Consider the following 20,090-nt stretch of genomic DNA (forward strand, 5'->3'; position numbering starts at 1 on the left):
ATTTTCAGCCATGCTCATTTGGAGTGCAGGATAGGGAACAAGAGACAGTTCAGATTCTGCTGGCGGGGGCTGGTGGGGGGATGGAAAGAGCAGAGGTACACAACTATGCACTATGAAACAACCAGACCCTTCAGGCTTCTGAGCTCGCCTACTGCTCACACTTCTCCCCACTCCTCCATTGCATGATGCAGGGGCTCTGTAAAGGAGGTGGGGTAGGATGCAAACCCATCCTGCAGCATGAGTCAAGTGTATGCAATACACCAACATTTTAGTGATCACTTTTGAGTTCATATTTTCTTCTTATCTGTGTTTTCATAATTTTTGTAATCCAGTCATTCGGGAACTACTGCCAATCTATGACTGTACAGAAAGCATACTCATACACTTTAAAGGGTCAGTAAAATTTTTAAGACAATTTAAAGAAGGAATGTGGAAATGCGTCGTTGAGGCCAGAAGTGGTGGCTCATGCTTGTAATCCCAGCACTTTAGGAGGCTGAGGTAGGGGAATCACTTGAGCCCAGGAGTTTGAGACCAGCCTGGCCAACATGATGAAACCCCATGTCTACTAAAATCACAAAAAAGTAACCGGTCATGGTGGTGCACGCCTGTAGTCCCAGCTACTCGAGAGGCTGAGGTAGGAGGGTCATCTGAGCCCAGGAAGTTGAGGCTGCAGTGAACTGTGATTGCACCACTGAACTCCAGCCTGGGTGATGGGAGTGAGAAATCTGTCTCCAGGAAAAAAAAAAAAAAGAAAAGAAAGAAAAATAAAATCCATCATTGATGAAGAAAAAACAGAGTCCAGAAAAGGAAGGCATCCCTGGAACACCAGCTGACAGAATGCAGCCACTACAGGGTGTCAGGGACAACTCAAAGCTCAGGGACTGTAGGGCAATAGACTTGTTCAATCTCTGACATTTGAGCCAGCCACCCAAATTACATTTGTTTTCTTAAACTATTTTCAGGAGACCAAGGCACTAGGGGCAGTTTTATAAGTGGGCACAGAAGAGGACCACAAGGAGGGTGCCTTTTCAAAGATCCAAGGAAGACCCCCTTCTCCAAATCTCCCCCAGCCCAACAGTCATTGTTCATGAATAATGGGTGATTCACTGTTTGGTTCTCCACAGATGCTAGCTAGACATGCAGAACATCAATCATGAAAGGAAACTTAGAGATCAACTCAATACAGGTGTCTCCTCAATAACACTGCCAAGATGGGTTTGGTCAGAACCTGCTTAAACGCAGATAGTGATAAGGAGTGCACTAGCTTGTGAGGTAATTGCTTCTGTATCTGAACAGCTCTAGTCATTCAAAAGTCTTATTAATTCCAACTTCTACCCACCAGAACTAGTTCTTCACTGTGGGTTTACAGAAAACAAGTCTAGGCCAGGTGCAGTGGCTCACACCTGTAATCCTAGCACTTTGGGAGGCTGAGGAAGGTGGATCCCTTGAGGTCAGGAGTTCGAGACCAGCCTAGCCAATATGGTGAAACCCCATCTCTACTAAAAATACAAAAATTAGCTGGGCATGGTGGCAGGCGCCTGTAATCCCAGCTACTTGGGAGGCTGAGGCAGAAGAATCGCTTGGACCTAGGAAGCAGAGCTTGCAGTGAGCCAAGGTCATGCCAGTGCACTCCAGCCTGGGCAACAGAGTGAGACTCTGTCTCAAAAGAAAAAAAAGAAAAGAAAACAAGTCTAAACTCTCTTCCAGCTTTTTCAAAATTGAAAACAGCTATCATATTCAACTGAACATGAACATTCTGCTCTGCTCCAGACTAAACAAACCAATTCCTCCTTTTCCAGAGTTGGCAGTTAAAATGGCAAATGCCTGACTCCAACACCTGCCATTCCTGGAAAGAGAGGTAGGTGGAGTCATGTATTTGATTCAGAAGAAAGGAAGATTGGAGGAAGGATGGTTTCATAACAACACTTAACTTATTTTCAATTTCCCAAAGCCAGCAAGGCTAGCATAATCCTTCATAAAATTAAAGATTTCTATCTGCCTGTATTAGTCCATTCTCATGCTTCTACAAAAAACTGCCCAAGACTGGGTAATTATAAACGAAAGATGTTTAATTGACTCACAGTTCTGCAGGGTTGGGGAGGCCTCAGGAAACTTACAATCATGGCAGAAGAAACAGCAAATGCATCCTTCTTCACATGGCAGCAGGAAGGAGAAGTGCCAAGCAAAGGGGGAAAATCCCCTTATAAAACCATCAGATCTCGTGAGAACTCACTATCATGAAAACAGCAGCATGGGGGAACCATCCCCATGATCTAATCACCCGCCACGAGGTCTCCACCAACATGTGGAGATTACAATTCAGATTACAATTCAAGATGAGATTTGGGTGGGGACACACAGCCAGACCATATCACTGCCTAATTATCAAAGTACTTCCTGACATAATATTTTAACATCAGAAAAGTTTCCACAAAACCCCAGTGGGTGAGAAAGCTCATCTGAGCAGAACATGTATATTAAATTGATCAATAGATGTGTATATTGCCCCCATCCTAAAGGTCCTATACATAAATATTGAGATATTTTTAAGATTTAATATTATTAAAATAGGCCGGATGCGGTGGCTCAAGCCTGTAATCCCAGCACTTTGGGGGGCCGAGACGAGCGGATCATGAGGTCAGGAGATCGAGACCATCCTGGCTAACACGGTGAAACCCCGTCTCTACTAAGAAATACAAAAAACTAGCCGGGCGGGGTGGCGGGCGCCTGTAGTCCCAGCTACTCGGGAGGCTGAGGCAGGAGAATGGCGTGAACCCGGTAGGCGGAGTTTGCAGTGAGCTGAGATCCAGCCACTGCACTCCAGCCTGGGCAACAGAGCGAGACTCCGTCTCAAAAAAAAAAAAAGAAAAAAAAAAGAAAAAAAATTATTAAAATAAAGATGCATTCTATAAAAGTGCATTCTGAGAGGCATCTTTACTGAATTTCAACACAGACACACTCCTTAAAACAGAAAATTCCATTCCCCAGGTCCTCTTCGTGCAGGAGAGACGCTCAACATGAAATGCCGTTCACAGCTCAGAAAACCTACCCCCGCAAGAGCACAGAGATGCTAACATTCAAAGAAACACAACACGTGTTGCATCACAAATTTGGTTACGGAAGAAAGATCTGATTGCAGCCAGATATTTACCCTTGAGATAATATTGTTGCAAGACTTCCTCCCCACAGAATGAAATCTCTTCTTTTCCACTCCCACGGTATGAAGGTCACTTTGCATGTTTGTTCCCTAAGCTGGTACATGTGGAAAGCCTGGAGCTATTTTTCCCTTTAAAATGTTAGAAAGAAACTTTCTTCTTCTCATGTGACTGACACTTTCTAAAACACTCTTATCATCTCAGGCAGTACACCCTGAGGGACTAGAGAAGACGTGAAACCTGGTAAAAATGTTTCTGCTCACAAAATTGCTACAGCCTGCTGCACAAGGCAAAGGGTCTCGTTTAAGGGCAAGAAGGCACAAGTGCCTATCTATGTCAAAGTAGTAATTTGAATAATAATAACAACAGACAGACTTTGGTTTTTTTTTTTCTTTAACTTTTATTTTAAGTCCAGGGGTACATGTGTAGGATGTGCAGGTTTGTTACATAGGTAAATGTGTGCCATGGTTGTTTGCTGCACAGATCATCCCATCACCTAAATATTAAACCCAGCATCCATGACCTCTTCTTCCTGATGCTCCCCCTCTCCCCACACCACCACCTCTGACTGGCTCTAGTGTGTGTTGTTCCCCTCCATGTGGTTATGTGTTCCCATCATTCAGCTCCCACTTATCAGTGAGAACAGGTGGTGTTTGGTTTTCTGTTGCTGCATTAGTTTGCTGAGGATAATGGCTTCCAACTCCATCCATGTCCCTGCAAAGGACATGACCTTGTTCTTTTTTATGGTTGCATAGTATTCCATGGTGCATATGTATCACATTTTCTCTATCCAGTCTATCATTGACGGGCATTTAGGTCGATTCCAAGTTTTTGCTAATAGTGAATAGTGCTGCTATTGTGATATGCATGCAAGTATCTTTATAATAGAATGATTTATATTCCTTGGGGTATATACCTAGTAATGGGATTGCTGGATCAAATGGTATTTCTGCCTCTTGGTCTTTGAGGAATCACCCCACTAATTAACACACTTTGAATATTTGCTCTGGGCCAGGCACTGCTTTAAGCACATCATATGAATTAATTCATTTAGCTCTCAGAACAGGCCTAACCGGGAGGCACTATTCTTATTCATTTGGCAAGTGAAGAATGGACATAGAGATGTTAAGCAACTCGCCTAAGGTCAGATAGCTAGCAGGTAAGTGGCAGTGCCAGAATCAAACTCTAGAGGTGAGGCCCCAGAGCCTGTGCTCTTACCATTTTTCTATATGTATGCTTTGCATCACCTGATATATTCGAAAAGAGTCACATGAGACTAATTTTGTTTCAATGCCAGTTGGCTGTATCAATGACCTTTAACTTGTTCTTGCATGGCCAAAGAGTTCCAGATTGACTCGGGACCCAGGTGAAGGTCCACAGACTCTTCATTACCAGTGGGTGGCAATGTTGTCCCATGGAGCCATCATGGTGCAGTGTAAGGCCTGGCATGCTCCTTAAAGGCGGAAAGACTGGCCACTTTGTGGATAGGTCATTCTGGGTACCCCCAAGAATGCAATTTCTTCAAAGCATTCAGGATAATCCTGCATAAGGAGAGAGGAAATTAGGGGAATGCCCAGGAAACTGTTCATTGAAGTGATTCTTCCCCTGTCCTGCCATAATATCTCCAGTATGTCTCAATCATAAATAAGACATTCGTCTTCCCACTAGGACATGTCTTTCTTAGGGACAGAAACTCTACAGCCTTTGTAACTACAATTTTACTAGCCTGTGGTAGATGAGTAAATGGATGAATGAGTTCTTCAGAGGCAATCCATTCTATTTCAAGGAACAATCTAAGAAAGATCTGCAGAGTCCTCTGTGGTTGTCCAAAATGAATCCAGACATCATTGGTGACCCTAGGATGTGTTTAGTCACCCAAGAATCCTCTGAATAGAATAAACCAAAGAAAACCTCCCCAAATTACTCTGGTCTGAACTCTTGAAATTGCAATGCAATTTTTGGTCCTTTTGCAAAAGGGTCACAGCTCAGGCAGAACAAGTGTCAAGCTAACTTCTGGTTAATTTCAACAAAATGGGCCCAGTAACCGATGCAGTCAAGGGCTTTCCCAAAGAACTCCATAATAACCCAAGGACAGATCCACCATGTGAAGCTCCAAAAAAGGAACCTTTTTGTAAAATCTGAGATACTCTAACAAAGGCCCTCTAATCTAAAACATTTTTAATAGCCTATTACATGTCTGACAGTATTAATGCTAAGCCACTGACATTGGATAATTTATGATACATCCAGAAATCAGTGAGGTTTTGTGACCATGAAAAATGAAGGAAAGAAATGATCTTAAGACTGTCTGTCCTTCCAATTTTTAGGTAAAAATTAATAAAAATTTAAATATATACCTTTGTTTAAAAAAAAAAAAAACCTACTAGAGTATTTATAAAGGTCAGAATTAGCAAAATATATAATTTTTTCTTTTTTAGGATGTTATCAAACAGCAAGGACTTGTTTTCTTAGTTATAGACATGCTAGGCTCTGTGTACCCCCTTAGTATTAGTATTATTAAAGCTAGTACGCCTGACTTCACTCTTACCATGTAAGGAAAAAAAACTTGGTTTATTTTGACAGGTATAAAAGAACATACATTCATTATAGAGAATTTGAAAAATATAGAAAGTTCTGAAGAATATCCAAGAGACTATCTCTATTGACTTTTTGATGCACGTTCTTCCAGGCTTTTACAGACTTTTACACATTTCATGTATATACATACTACATTTAAAACACAATTGTAGAGATGAGGTCTTGCTATGTTGTTCAGGCTGGTCTCTAACTACTGGTCTCAAGTAATCCTCTCACCTCGGCCTCTTTTTTTTTTTTTTTTTTTTTTTTTTGAGACGCTGTCTCACTCTGTCGCCCAGGTTGGAATGCAGTGGCGCGATCTCGGCTCACTGCAAGCTCCGGCTCACTGCAAGCTCCGCCTCGCCAGTTCACGCCATTCTCCTGCCTCCGCCTCCCGAGTAGCTGGGACTACAGGCGCCCACCACCACGCCTGGCTAATTTTTTTGTATTTTTAGTAGGGGCGGGGTTTCACTGTGTTAGCCAGGATGGTCTTGTTCTCAACTGACCTTGTGATCCGCCTGCCTCGGCCTCCCAAAGTGCTGGGATTACAGGCGTGAGCTACCACGCCCTGCCCACCTCGGCCTCCTGGTATGAGTCACCATACCAGGCCACACCTAAGGTTTTTTTGTTTTTTTTTTTTAACTTTGAACATGGCAATTTATTTTATGCATTATTTAAATCCACTGTTGAAAAATGTTCAAAAGCCACTTTAAGAAACATTTAAAAATACATTTTTCTGACTTAATGGTGATCACTTAAAATAAGCAAGTCACCAGACATTTTTAAACCATTAATAGCACCATTACCTTAAATAATTTTTAAATTCCAAAATACAAACATTCACTATGTAGTACAACACACTGCTTAGCAGTAAGATTAGTTTCCCTCTAATAAAATACTTCGTGTAGATTATTAATTTGCTGGGCCCTGCAAAGTTATTAAAACTTAACTAACATAAACTGAAAACTAGAGAGGTAAGGGAATTGAAATAGAGAACAATGCAACTCTAAAACTTTAGAGTTGGTTTCTCTAGAGAGAATTTGTAAAATTCCTTGTTCCACCCTTTGTTAAAATTGTTATTTCAACTCTTACATATAAACACATGTTTAGGTTTTTTTGGTTTTTTTGTTTGTTTGTTTGTTTGTTTTTGAGACAGAGTCTCACTCTGTCACCCAGGCCGGAGTGCAGTGGCGTGATCTCGGCTCACTGCAAGCTCCGCCTTACCAGTTCAGGCCTTTCTCTTGCCTTAGCCTCCTGAGTAGCTGGGACTACAGGCGCCCACCACGACGCCCGGCTAAATTTTTTGTATTTTTAGTAGAGGCGGGGTTTCACTGTGTTAGCCAGGATGGTCCCAATCTCTTGACCTCGTGATTCGCCAGCCTCAGCCTCCCAAAGTGCTGGGATTACAGGCGTGAGTGACCGCACCCGGCCCCTATACACTGTTTTTAAATCAACAGAGGTAACATTAACATTTAGCATAGGATCTACCACAAGTTGTCTCCCAGATTGCTTCAGTATGTTTCTGTTAGGCCTACTATAAAGTAGAAAAATAAAGCAAATGGGTTTTGGGGTTTTTTGTTTTTGAAAAAAGGGTGAGTGGAAAAATCTAAATAACTTTACTTCCTTTAATAATTGTAGATGTGGCCGGGCCCGGTGGCTCACGCCTATAATCCCAGCACTTTGGGAGGCTGAGGCAGGCGGATCACCTGAGGTTGGGAGTTCAAGACCAGTCTGACCAAAATGGTTAAACCCCATCTCTACTAAAAATACAAAATAAGCTGGGCGTGGGGGTGCATGCCTGTAATCCCAGCTACTCAGGAGGCTGAGGCAGGAGCATTGCTTGAACCAGGGAGGCGGAGGTTGTGGTGAGCCAGGATCATGCCATTGCACTCCAGCCTGGGTAACAAGAGTGAAACTCCGTCTCAAAAAAAAAAAAAGTCATAATAATAATTGTAGATGTCGAATTAATTTAAAATTCTAGATTTTTAAGTAGGGCAACTATCTTGAGAGCCAGCAGGCATTATTCTTAGACTTTCACTTTCAGTCTGATAGGGAAACCTAGTTCATAGATTTAAAATTATCAATTAAGTAATAAAAATTTTAATCACTATTAACAGCCAAATTAACCCTGTGAAAGCAGCATTTAAGAGTAACTAGAAAATGGGAATTAGTAATAAAGCAAATAAAGAAGGGCAATAAATACAAAGCAGAAACTGTCAAAGATAATAGTCTTATGAACTGAAAACAAATGGAGAATAAAATGCTAGATATACTTTAATCAATCAAGTGATTCTTTCAAGTACAATAGTGCATCAATCTGGTAATAACTATGGTTTGACAGTCTCAAAGAAGTGAAAAATTAATACTCAAGAAAACAATTATGAAAATAACCAGTTAGCAAATTAATGCTCAAGTCCAATTCCATATTCAAATAATAATAAAAGTCAATCAGTGGTTTATTTTAATATATCATTACAGTAAGAAAAACTCCTCTGAAATGTATGATATTTGAAAACAAACTGGGACAAAAATCTGCTTTATCTATGAACTTTCCACTAGAAAATACAAGCATACCATCATTAGAGAACGTAAGACATCAAAAGCCTTATGTGTTAAAACCATACTAAAACAATTTATCTAAATAACGAAGATCTTAATCTAAAAGATAGTGAATACATCATCATCATGAAATCTGGTTTTATGTGCTCTACGGAATACTCGGAGAACTGTTTTTGTTTTTGTTTTTGCTTTATTAGGTCACACAAACCAGAATGAATTGGCAGAAAAATGCTCTGTATATTATAAAATAGCATTTACTACTTCAATTTAAATTCTTTTTACCAACAATTGTAGACCTTTTTGATGACACTTATTTTATGTATGTTTTAAATAAATTATGTACTTATTAGTACTTAATTAACCCTTCCTGCCTCAATATAAAATTACGAAACTTAGAGAATTACAGATTTTATTGTGGTCCCTGATATTAGCCACTTTGGAGAAGCTAAAAATTTGGCCATAATGAATGATCCAATGACCCTTTAAATTATCTTTATATTTAATATTACGTGATCCTGCACTACACTGATTTAAAACATGCTTTTTGAAAAAATGTCTTAATAATGGAGCAGTAATCTTCAGTGTGTTTCAAACACTATTTGTACCAAAATCATGTAGGTGTTGGCAGTGGTTCCCAAACTAGGATGATAAAGACACCTGCAGTTTGCTTAAACACAACTGCTAGCCCCTGCCCCTGCTCCTAGAGTATCTGATTTAGTAGATCTGAGATGGGACCCTGAGAGAGGTTGCATTTCCAACACGTTCCCAGGTGATGTTGATGCTTTTTGTTGGGACCACACTTTTGGCAATCACTGCCCTAGGGCATCTGGTAAGAATGCATACCTTTGGGCCCCATGCTTAAATTAGAATTTCTGAGATTGGGGTCTTCAGATCGGCATTTTAACAATGTCCTAGGCAAGTGTGCAAACCACAGTTTAAGAATCACTATGACAATTTGACTGGGTTAACTTGCCTATTACTGGCCAATGTATCAGATGTCATATATCATATAAATAAAAATGGAAATAATGCTCAATGACTAACCCCAAGCCTGATACAGTTCAAATGAACACACAGGATTTGAATATAAATCCTGCCTCTGTTACTTACTAGCTTTGTGACAGTGACAAAGTAACTTTAATTCTCCGAGCCTCAGTTTCCTTATCTATAACATGGGAATAACACCCAAATTTTGAGGATTAACACTATTATACACAGAGTAAGCACAATAGTTAGCACACAGTAGGCACTCGATAAATACTAGCTATTACTTATTAAGAAATGTATGAAATATTTCCTTCAGTATCTGGTCAAAGCAAATTTTTTATTCACTTAAATGCAATAGTTACACTCCAAGGTAATAGAATAATAATACAATCTTATATTCATTGCTCCCTATTCTGGGACAGATAGTGTTCTAAGAACCTTACATTTATTTAATCCTCATAAAAATCCTGTGAGGTAGGTAGTATTATCATCCCTAATTTACAGATGAGAAAATTGAGACACGGAGAGATTAAATAAAATTGCTCAAGTAAGTGTTGGAGCAAGAATTTAAACCTGAGTAAGTCTGACTCTAGAACCCAGGATTCATCACAACATTCATTTCCTGTGAGTAAATCTTAAGGTTTTTGGATATTTATAGTAAACCATTTATACTTCTAGTCAAGTAACACATACGAAAATTCATGTCACACTATTGTGAAGAGTTGTTCAAAGAATAAAATGAATGCCTCAAAATTTTGGCAGATAATACTACCATGATAATAGGTAAAAATTGGTGCATGTTTTCACTATGTGGACAGAGTAATCAATGGTTAGTCAACGAAAAAAATATCCTCTCAAGTATACCATTCGAGGAGTCATGATTGTGACATGTTTTGGCACAATAAATAGAAATTATTTAGCTAGCCAGGCGCTGTGGTTCACACCTGTAATCCCAGCACTTTGGGAGGTGGAGGCAGGTAGATCACCTGAGGTCAGGAGTTCAAGACCAGCCTGGCTAACATGGCAAAACCCCATCTCTACTAAAAATACAAAAATTGGCCGGGCGTGGTGGCACACACCTGTAATCCCAGCTATTCGGAAGGCTAAGGCAGGAGAATCGCTTGAACCCGGGAGGCAGAGGTTGCAGTGAGCAGAGATCATGCCACTGCACTCCAGCCTCGGGGACAGTGAGACTGTCTCCAAAAAAAGAAATTATTTAGCTAAACAGCAGAGTCAGTGGCACGACAGCCATGTAAAATTGGCATAATGATAAACATAAGGGAAATGTAAATCTTTTGTGCCATTAAAAATAATCTCATAGAAAGTCTGTAAAATATTCTGTTATGACACACTCAGTATTGCTAAAGATAATAAAAATACAAATTTTCTTTCGGAAACTCTTTAAACAGAGAGTCACTAAAAATAGAATGAAACATTTGTGAATGTTTTTGATGACAGCCTTGAATAGGTATTCTGCATTGTTAGAATTATCCACTGGCAAGACAATTATCCCAAAATAGTAAGTCAGCATGAACTTTCAGACTGTTATTTATAAGTTAAGTATCTACTCTTTCAATATATAACGTTTTTGTTTAAGTACTCTGCGTTTTCTATTGTTTTTAATTAATTCTTTTCAAAATCTTGCATTCAAAATAATCTTGCCAGTGTAACTAATAGCCACCTTGGATCCTAAAAATGAATGTTATAACTCTGCTTTAAACAAGTTATAAAAAGCATAAACACGTTCTCATCTCTCAACAGGATGAGAATGAAAGAAATCAAAACTATGTAGTTAGAAAGAGTTTAAAATAATCAATTTAAAATGTCACTTAGTAATTCCTGAGAGTGGCACTGATATAAGAAAAGCATCCTCAAATAGCATTAAATTTATTATTAGTTACCCATAATTAACAATGGGTAAATTTGCGAACAAATCTTATAAAATACATGTTTACAGAATGCTATGAATGCTATGAGTAAATTAATATTAATAGTGGAGAATTGTATTCAAGGGTGGGTAAACATATTTAGAAGAGAACCAACAGAGATTCCATAAAGGATTACTAATTAGAATCAAATATATAATATAGGCAAGGCCCATATAATTTTAAAGTACGGTTTTATTAAGGCACTTCAGGATAAATGCCAGTCTTATTTTAGCTTCTTTTGGAAGAAAAACTGCCAATTATAAATAATCACAGCAAAATTTTCATTAGACAAAAACTGTATGTGTTGGGGGGTGTTGGATCATGTATATCATACTGCAAATATAAACTCAACTCTTGAGCTGTATTAATAACACTGAGCAACAATATTTCTTTCTAAAATTTTCTTTAAGGCAGATCTGTTTATTACTAACATAGCACAGTGTAGTTTTAGCAAATTCAACTGTTTTAGTTTCTTAGTGACAATAATACAGATGGTCAAAAATAGACAACAAATCTCTTTTCTAGTTCTTCTACCTGGCCACCATTTTAAAAACACAATTTCTTCTTATATATATAGATATATTTTTATATTACTGTGTCAAAACACATTTTAACAGACTTCGCAGGTCATTTAAAGCTTCAGTTTATAGTCATTCATGTGAAAGGTTTCTATATGGAATGTTCACTTAGAATTCCTCACTGGGATTCCAGTGTTCTATGTCAGAAATGCAGAAGTCCTTCTTCAGTGCAATGCTAGACATTTTACCTTTGTTCATTCGTGATTTTCTTTCAAGGGTTTCCTAACTTCACTTTTGTGCCTTCATTTTTGTTTGCTTGACTAATTTCCTTTAGTATATTTTCAGGTAAGGTAGCTTGATATCTGTATAAATAAATATACGGACGAAGATGATAAATGAGGTATTCTAACACATACCCAGTTGTAAAATCAACATAGTGAAAAGAAACTGCAAGATCAGAACAGCAACCAGGACCCTCTACCGGAGGATAATAGCTGTAATTCCTGTACCAAAAGGTTCTAAGTAGATAACCTTTATTAAGTGGTGTTCTGGCACAAAGTGATGAAAAGGTTTTTTTCCAATGGCATCTCTGGAATCTCCTGCTTCTACATTTATAATTTCCATGCATCTCCCCAGTGCTAAGTCTTCAATGGAGAAATTATGTGTACACTTGTCTGTTTTAAATGCATCAACAAATCTCTTCAAGCCTTTTTTGCTTAGTAAATATGCTGCTCCTCCACTCATATAGCCCTGTTTTACAAAGGGTTTAAATCTTCTTCCACAGTAAATGCGTTCTTTAGAATCATATTTTGAAAGAAGCCATCTCAAATTGTGTAGTATGAAATATGTATCATCATCTACTTTCAAAAACCAATCAACATCTTCTAAATGATGTTCATGAACATACTGAAAAGGTTTAATTGTTTTCCAGTAAAGCTGATCTCTGCCTTCTTTGGTTTTCAATCCCACAGCAGGGAAGTCTTTATTTCTTCCGAACTCATAAAAAACACTCTGTGACAATGCTGGACCCAGGTAACTTTGACATGTTTGGCCTTTTTCTCTAGGTTTTGAGGGCCTGTCATAACCCAGCAAAGAATTTTAACTTGCTGATAGAGGTTTTCAGTGATGTCTATGTTCTCATCTTTACGTTGGCTAGAATCTGCATTGAAGTTCATTTGTCCTTCTAGATGATTCTGTCCATTATCATCTGAATGCCTCGCATGAGGATCTTTATGAAGAACATTAGACTGGGTGTCACCCTCGTTTCCCAACAAAACATTAAATAGCTGAGAACATAAAAGAAATCCTATTGCCGATCCATAGAGGAAGGCTAAAAAATTCAGCCGGGATTTAGAAGCCATCTCCAAAAGTGTATTTCTGACATCAGCCCTGGCTCCCTCTTGCCCCTCCTGGGGGGCAGAGAGGGCGACGACACAGGACTGGCAACCTTTGCTTCTCTGGGCACCCTCAGAAGTGGCTCCTGGCCCCTTGCCAAGGCTGCCAGCTGCCACCCAGATCATTCTCCGGCAGCGGCAGCGGCAGCGGCAGCGGCAGCAGAGTTTTAAATAAAATACGATCTGCATGTCTTCACATGCTTCTTTCTTCCTATTTGTTCACTTTTCTTCCATTTTCTGTCCTCAGAATCTCTTACCCTGTGTGTATTCTGAAATCTCTCTTTATGCACCCCTACAGAAGTCTATCTCTTTAAAGCAGTTAGAGAGGCAAGACCATTCAAAACATGCTCCTCATGTAAGCCATGTGGAAAGAAAGATAGATGATGAATAGATGAGAAAGAGAGAGAGAGAGAGAGAGAGGAGTGATAGGAAGGAGACAAGGAAGGACTGAGGTATTGTTTGTTTATGTAGATCTTTTAGATATCTTAATAAGTGGGCTTCTGATTGTCAGTAGAAAAAAACTTTCCTGCCCTCATTTTAGATTCCATTAAGACTGTCAGTCATCCTTATCTTTGTACTTGTTATTTCTACATCATGCTTCCTCATTTCTCCAGAAATTTTCTGAACAGTTTCTAAGTTCGTGACCAATTATTTGCCTTGACCGCAACTTAGATTGGCTCTTTCTAAACAACCCCTAGGGAAGCTCCTTCTTTTCCTATTTCCTCGTTGTGCTGTGGTTTAGTGTACATTGCAGGGCCAGAAGGAATTCTGAAGTACATGCTATTCTGCTCCACACGTCTTCCTTTTCCCCCTACCCTGTGCTTCACTCTGTGTCCAAATTCCTTCTAAACAGGTTTGGTGGCCATCTAGCCAAGAGAGGTCATCTTCAGTGACAGGAAGTTCACTATTTCTTGAGATGACCCAGTCCATTTTTATAAACTCTAATAATAATTAAAATACCTGTCTCTCTCACTCTCACCCACAGCTATTTCTAACTACGGGAGTCTCATAGAGCAATTTAACCATAAAATTGTTTGCATAAAAGCCCTTTGAAAAACAATTCTATTTACAATAGTATGAAAAAGAATCAAATACTTAGGAATAACCAAAGAGATAAAAGACTGGTACACTGAAAACTACAAAGCATTGTTGAAAGAAATTAAAGAAAACACCAGTAAATGGAAAGACATTTTATGTTTCATGAATTAGAAAACTTAATATTATTAAGATGCCAATACTACACAAAGCAATCTACAGATTCAATATAATCTCTGTCAAAATCCCAGTGATGTTTTCTACAGAAATAGAAAAATCATCCTAATATGCATGTTGAATTTCAAGAGACCCCAAAATAGGTAAAACAATCTTCGAAAAGAACAGTTGGAGGTTTCACACTTCCTGATGTCAAAACTTACTACAAAGCTACAGTAGTGAAAACAGTGTGGTACTGGCATACAGACAGACATATAGATCAGTAGAATAGAACTGAAAGTCCAGAAATAATCCCATACATTTATGGTCAACTGATTTTCGACAAGAGTGCCAAGACCATTCAATAGGGAAAGAATAGTTGCTATGACTTGAATGTTCCCACTGAAAGTTGTGTTGAAATTTAACTGTCATTGTAACAGTATTAAGAGGTGGTGCTTTTAGAGGTGATTGGGGCATGAAGGCTCTGCTCTCATGAATTGATTAATACTGTTATATTAGGAGTGCGTTAGATATCTCTGGCATGGGTGTCTGATAAAAACAATGAGTTTGGCCTGATTTCCTCTTCTGTCTCGCATGCTCACTTCTGCCTTTCACCCTTCTGCCATGAGATCATCCTCACCTCATGTTGGCACTATGCCCTTGGACTTCCTAGCCTCAAGAACCATGAACCAAATAAGTTTATTTATAAATTACTCAGTCTATAGTATTGTGTTATAGCAGCAGGAAACAGACTAAGACAATAGTATTTTCAATGAATGATGTTGGAAAAACAGGATAGCCACATGGAAAAAAAATGTATTTGAACCCTTACTTTACACCATATATAAAAGTTAACTCAAAATGGATCAAAGACCCAAACATAAGACCTACAACTGTAAAGCTCATAGAAAAAAGCATATGGAAAAGCTTCATGACACTGGATTTGGCAATGATTTCTTGACTATGACATCAAATGCACAGGCAACAAAAGAAAAAATAGACAAATTAGACTACATCAAAATTAAAAGCTTTGTCATCAACTATCAACAGAATGAAAAGGTAACCCACAGAATGAGAGAAAATATTTGCAAATCATATACCTGATAAAGGTTTAATATTAAGAATATATAAAGAACTCCTACAACCCACAAAAAGCCAAACAACTTAATTCAAAAATGGGCAAAGGATTTGAATAGACATTTCTTGAAAGATATGCCTATAGCCAATAAGCACATGTAAAAATGCTCACTGTCACTAATATTAGAGAAATGCAAATCAAAGCCACAATGAAATACCACTTCACCCTCATTAGGATGGCTATTATTTTTTTAAAAACCAAACAATAAATAACAAGTGTTAGCAAGGATATGGGGAAATTGAAACTCTTGTGCACTTTGGTGGAAATACAAAATGGTGCAGCCGTTTGGAAGACAGTATGGTGGTTCTTTCAAAAATTAAAAATGGAATTATCACATGATCCAACAATTTCACTTCTGAGTATATACCCAAAAGAATTGAAAGCAGGAATGCAAAAAGGTTTGTAGACCCATGTTCACAGCAGCATTATTCACAATAGCCAAAAGATGGGAATGACCCAAGTGTCCATTGACAGGTAATGAATAAACAAAATGTGATGCATACATACAATTAAATATTATTAAATCTTAACAAGGAAGACAGTTCTGACACATTCTACAACATGGATGAACCCTGAAGACATTATGTTACGTGAAATAAGCCAGTCACGAAAGGACAATGGTTATTGATTCCACATACATGAGATGCCTTTAGTAGTCAAATTAATAGACAGAAAGTAGAATTGTGGTTTCCAGGGACTGGGGACAGGAAAGAATGGGAAGTTACAGTCTAATGAGTACAGAGATTTGAAAGATGAAAAGATGAGTTTTAGTGATGGTCACACAACAGTGTGAATAGACATAATGCCATTGAACTGTAAGTACACTTAAATGGTTAACATTTCAAATTTTATGTATCTTTTACCACAATTTTTTTTCTTTTTTTTTTTTTTTTTTTGAGATGGAGTCTCGCTCTGTCACCCAGGCTGGAGTGCAGTGGCGTGATCTTGGCTCACTGCAAGCTCCGCCTCCCGGATTCGCGCCATTCTCCTGCCTCACCCTCCTGCACAATTTTTTTAATTAAAAAAAAACTCTAACTATCTGAAGGCTACTATCATGACCCCATGGAATAATCTTCAGAGTAGACACATTTATTTCCTTCAACCATTCTTCACGTGACTTGATTAAAGTCCATTCATACCTCTAGTCACTCACCTCTGAGTGTTCTCCAGCCACTATACCCCTGTTTAATTGAGACCATAGACCTCAATATGACACTGACCAGTTAAGAATAGAAAAGGCCTATCACTGCCCTCAATATGGCTACTAGATTTGGTAATTCAGCCAGACTTCCTCCTAATTTATTACAACGCTGTTTATTTCTATAGAGCTAATTTTCCAACTAAAACTCCAAGTTCTTTTTTAAAACGTTTTATCGGTCAGAACTTTTCCAGTGATTAAAAAGAAAATCCAAATGAATACACAAAATCTATGTAAATTGACTTAAGCTGAAGGCATCACATTACTTGACTTCAAATTATACTACAAGGCTATAGTAACCAAAATAGCACGATACTTACATAAAAACAGCCACGTAGACCGATGGAACAGAATTGAGGTTCCAGAAACAAGTTCACACATTTACAGTCAACTCATTTTTAACAAAGCCACCAAGACATACATTAGGGAAAGAACAGTCTCTTCAATAAATGGTGCTGGGAAGACTGGATATCTATATGCAGAAGAATAAAACTAGACCCCTATCCCTCACCATATACAAAAGTCAAATCAAAATGGATTAAAGATTTAAATATAAGACATGAAACTACCAGAAGAAAACACTGGGGAAATGCTTCGGGACATTGAGCTAGGCTAATATTTCTTTTTTCTTTTTTCTTTTTTTTTTTAATTGGTTGGGGGAGGTGTAGGGGGCAGAGAAAAGCTCTCCACCTTTCTCTGGTAAGAGAAATATGTCACCAGGTAGCTTCCAGGTTCATGGATGGTAGAATAAAGTGACAGTATTGTTCTCGACAACCCCAGTCAACATATCAAACGTATCATTGCTTGTCATGGGTTCTAATTGGGTCACATCCCTGAGTCAGTCTCCAAGGCCAGGATAATGCTAGTGCTGAGTGGCTTAGTTCTAAGCCACAAGTTCTGCCCCTGCCCAGGGGTATAGTCAATTCCACTGAATCAGCCTGAGGGCTAGAAGAGGAGAAGAAGTAATCCCTAGAGAATAATCAGGTTAATCTTATCAACAGGGAGAGGGGAAGTTGAGTGCAAAAACTACATACTTAACCACCCTTCAATTAGTTCAACTGGATATTTTGTGGACTAAGATACTGTTACCAGGGGTCCTTGTTCTTAGAGCTCCGAAGATGGTGGCAGGCCACTTCCAAAATGGTGAGCCACTTCCAAGATGGTAACAAGCCTCGTGTTCTCTGACCTGGGGTTCTTGGCCTCACGGATTCCAAGGAACGGAATCTTGGGCCATGTGGTGAGTGGTACAGCTCTATTAGAAGCTGTGGGTCACGGAAGAGAACCTAGAACCCAGTGACTAGTGTTCAACTTGATTAGGACGAACCTGAGCACTTAGCCGTGAGGGATCAATGGCAAGCCTTTAGCCCGACTGGGAGCGGCAATGGGCGCCTTGCTGGATCGGGAGCACAGTGGACACCCTGCCAGATCCAGAGGGATATAAGTCAGCGGCGGCAAATAGCAGTGGTGGACATGAGCGAAAGCTCAGCTCCAGCGGTAACAAACACGGACCAGAAGAGAGTGCAGTTGCAAGATTTAATAGAGTGAAGATAGAGCTCCCGTACAAAGGGAGGGGACCCAAAGAGGGTAGCCTTTGCTGGCTCCAATGCCTGGGTTTATATGGCGATCATTGTCCCTCCTGCTGTGCTCTCAGGCGATAGATGATTGGCTATTTCTTTACCTTCTGTTTTTTCCTAATTAGCATTTTAGTGAGCTCTCTTTACTACCTGATTGGTCAGGTGTGAGCTAAGTTGCAAGCCCTGTGTTTAAAGGTGGATGCAGTCACCTTCCCAGCTAGGCTTAGGGATTCTTAGTCGGCCTAGGAAATCAGCTGGTCCTGTCTTTCAGTATGTTACTCTACGTTTAGCCGTATTAAACACCATCTGATTAGATTTCTGGCAAGATACTTTGGGGATCATAATTCTATCAGGCAATGCATTCATTGTTTCTCTCAGCTGTGTGGGGTCGACAGTGTGATGAATGTGCCTTGCATATTTTAATGCACTCAGTGATGAATGGATTGTAAATACATTTATGTTTGTTATATAGGCACATTATATAACATATGAACAGGCTATTAAACACAGAGCTCCTCAGCCTACCTCTAGGATCTTCTTCCTGAAGTGATACCACTAGCATCTTTGGCTGTGGTCACACAACCAGATACCAGCTCCATTTTTGTCCTATTTCTGGGCCCTATTTCTTGTGCCCAAATATATTGTGAGAAATCTTAAAATGTCTAGAGTCCTGGGAAGTTTCCTAATGGAGACTAACGTTCTGTGCAATTTATGAAGTCTTTGTCTAATCATCATCAACAAGAGACTATTTTCTCTACATGTCCCAGATTTCTAATGCTTTCTAAATACACCAAAAAAAATTTTTTTAAGTAGCAATAGTCATAGCAAATATACACACTATTATATGCCAGGCCTTGTTCTAAAAGCACACAGAATTAAATATTAACTTATTTCTTTCCTCACAATAAACTTATAAGACAGGTAGGTAGTTGTCATAATTATCATCATTATTACCTTCATTTTAAAGACAAAGAAACTGGCCAGGAACAGTGGCTCACGCCTATAAATCCCAGCACTTTGGGAGGCCAATGTGGGAAGATCGTTAGGAGACCAGCCTGGGCAACATGGCAAAACTCCATCTCTACAAAAAATACAAAAATTAGCTGGGCGTGGTGGTGCGTGTCTGTAGTCCCAGCTACTCAGGAGGCTGAGATGGGAGGATCACTTGGGCCTGGGAGATCAAGGCTGCAGTGAGCCAACATCACGCCACTGCACTCCAGCCTGGGTTAACCAACGAGACCCTGTCTCAAATAAACAAACAAACAAACAAACAAAATGAAGAAACTAAGGCCTGGAAAAGGGATGGCCCAAATCCACACAGCTGGTCAGTGCAAACTGGGACGGATACTGAAGTTGTCTGGCTCCATAGTCCTTGCGCTCATCACAGGAGTGGCATTTGACCTGGACACTCCTCCTCTCTCACTTCTGGCCCCCAGGCAAATGTGCAAGTGAGTCTGCCTAAAACAAACACACGGAAACAACAAAATAAGTTAGGGAACAACCACTCACTTTACAAAACAGTTTGTTGTCATAAATGAAATATTTCCAATAACAAGTTCCTTTGGGGACAGACAGGTCAACCGGCTAAAAGTCACTTATGACTTCCCAAAAATACTGGGACAGAGAAACCGAGGCAAAGGGTTAGGTCCACTGCCAACTAAAGATCAATTAGAACTGAAAACTAAAAAGTATCTTTGACATAATGTCCACATTAGCAGAAAAACACAACTTAAAAAAAACCTTTTTCTCTTTTTTTTTTTTTCTGGAGATGGAGTTTCACTCTTGTTGCCCAGGCTGGAGTTCAGTGGCGCCATCTCGGCTCACTGCAACTTCTGCTTCCTGGGTTCAAGCAATTCTCCTGCCTCAGCCTC

At 39.2% G+C, this 20,090-nt stretch overlaps 1 protein-coding gene and 1 pseudogene across 1 annotated transcript in view; one reads left to right on the forward strand and one right to left on the reverse strand.

The window, feature by feature from the left end:
- ANKRD55 (ankyrin repeat domain 55) overlaps window positions 1-20,090 on the forward strand; it is a 131,717-nt gene that overhangs the window by 22,229 nt on the left and 89,398 nt on the right. The window lies entirely within an intron of this gene.
- On the reverse strand, window positions 11,871-13,085 carry LOC103221628 (glycoprotein-N-acetylgalactosamine 3-beta-galactosyltransferase 1 pseudogene; annotated as a pseudogene).

The sequence above is a fragment of the Chlorocebus sabaeus genome, chromosome 4 (assembly GCF_047675955.1).
Source record: "Chlorocebus sabaeus isolate Y175 chromosome 4, mChlSab1.0.hap1, whole genome shotgun sequence".
NCBI classification, from domain to species: domain Eukaryota; kingdom Metazoa; phylum Chordata; class Mammalia; order Primates; family Cercopithecidae; genus Chlorocebus; species Chlorocebus sabaeus.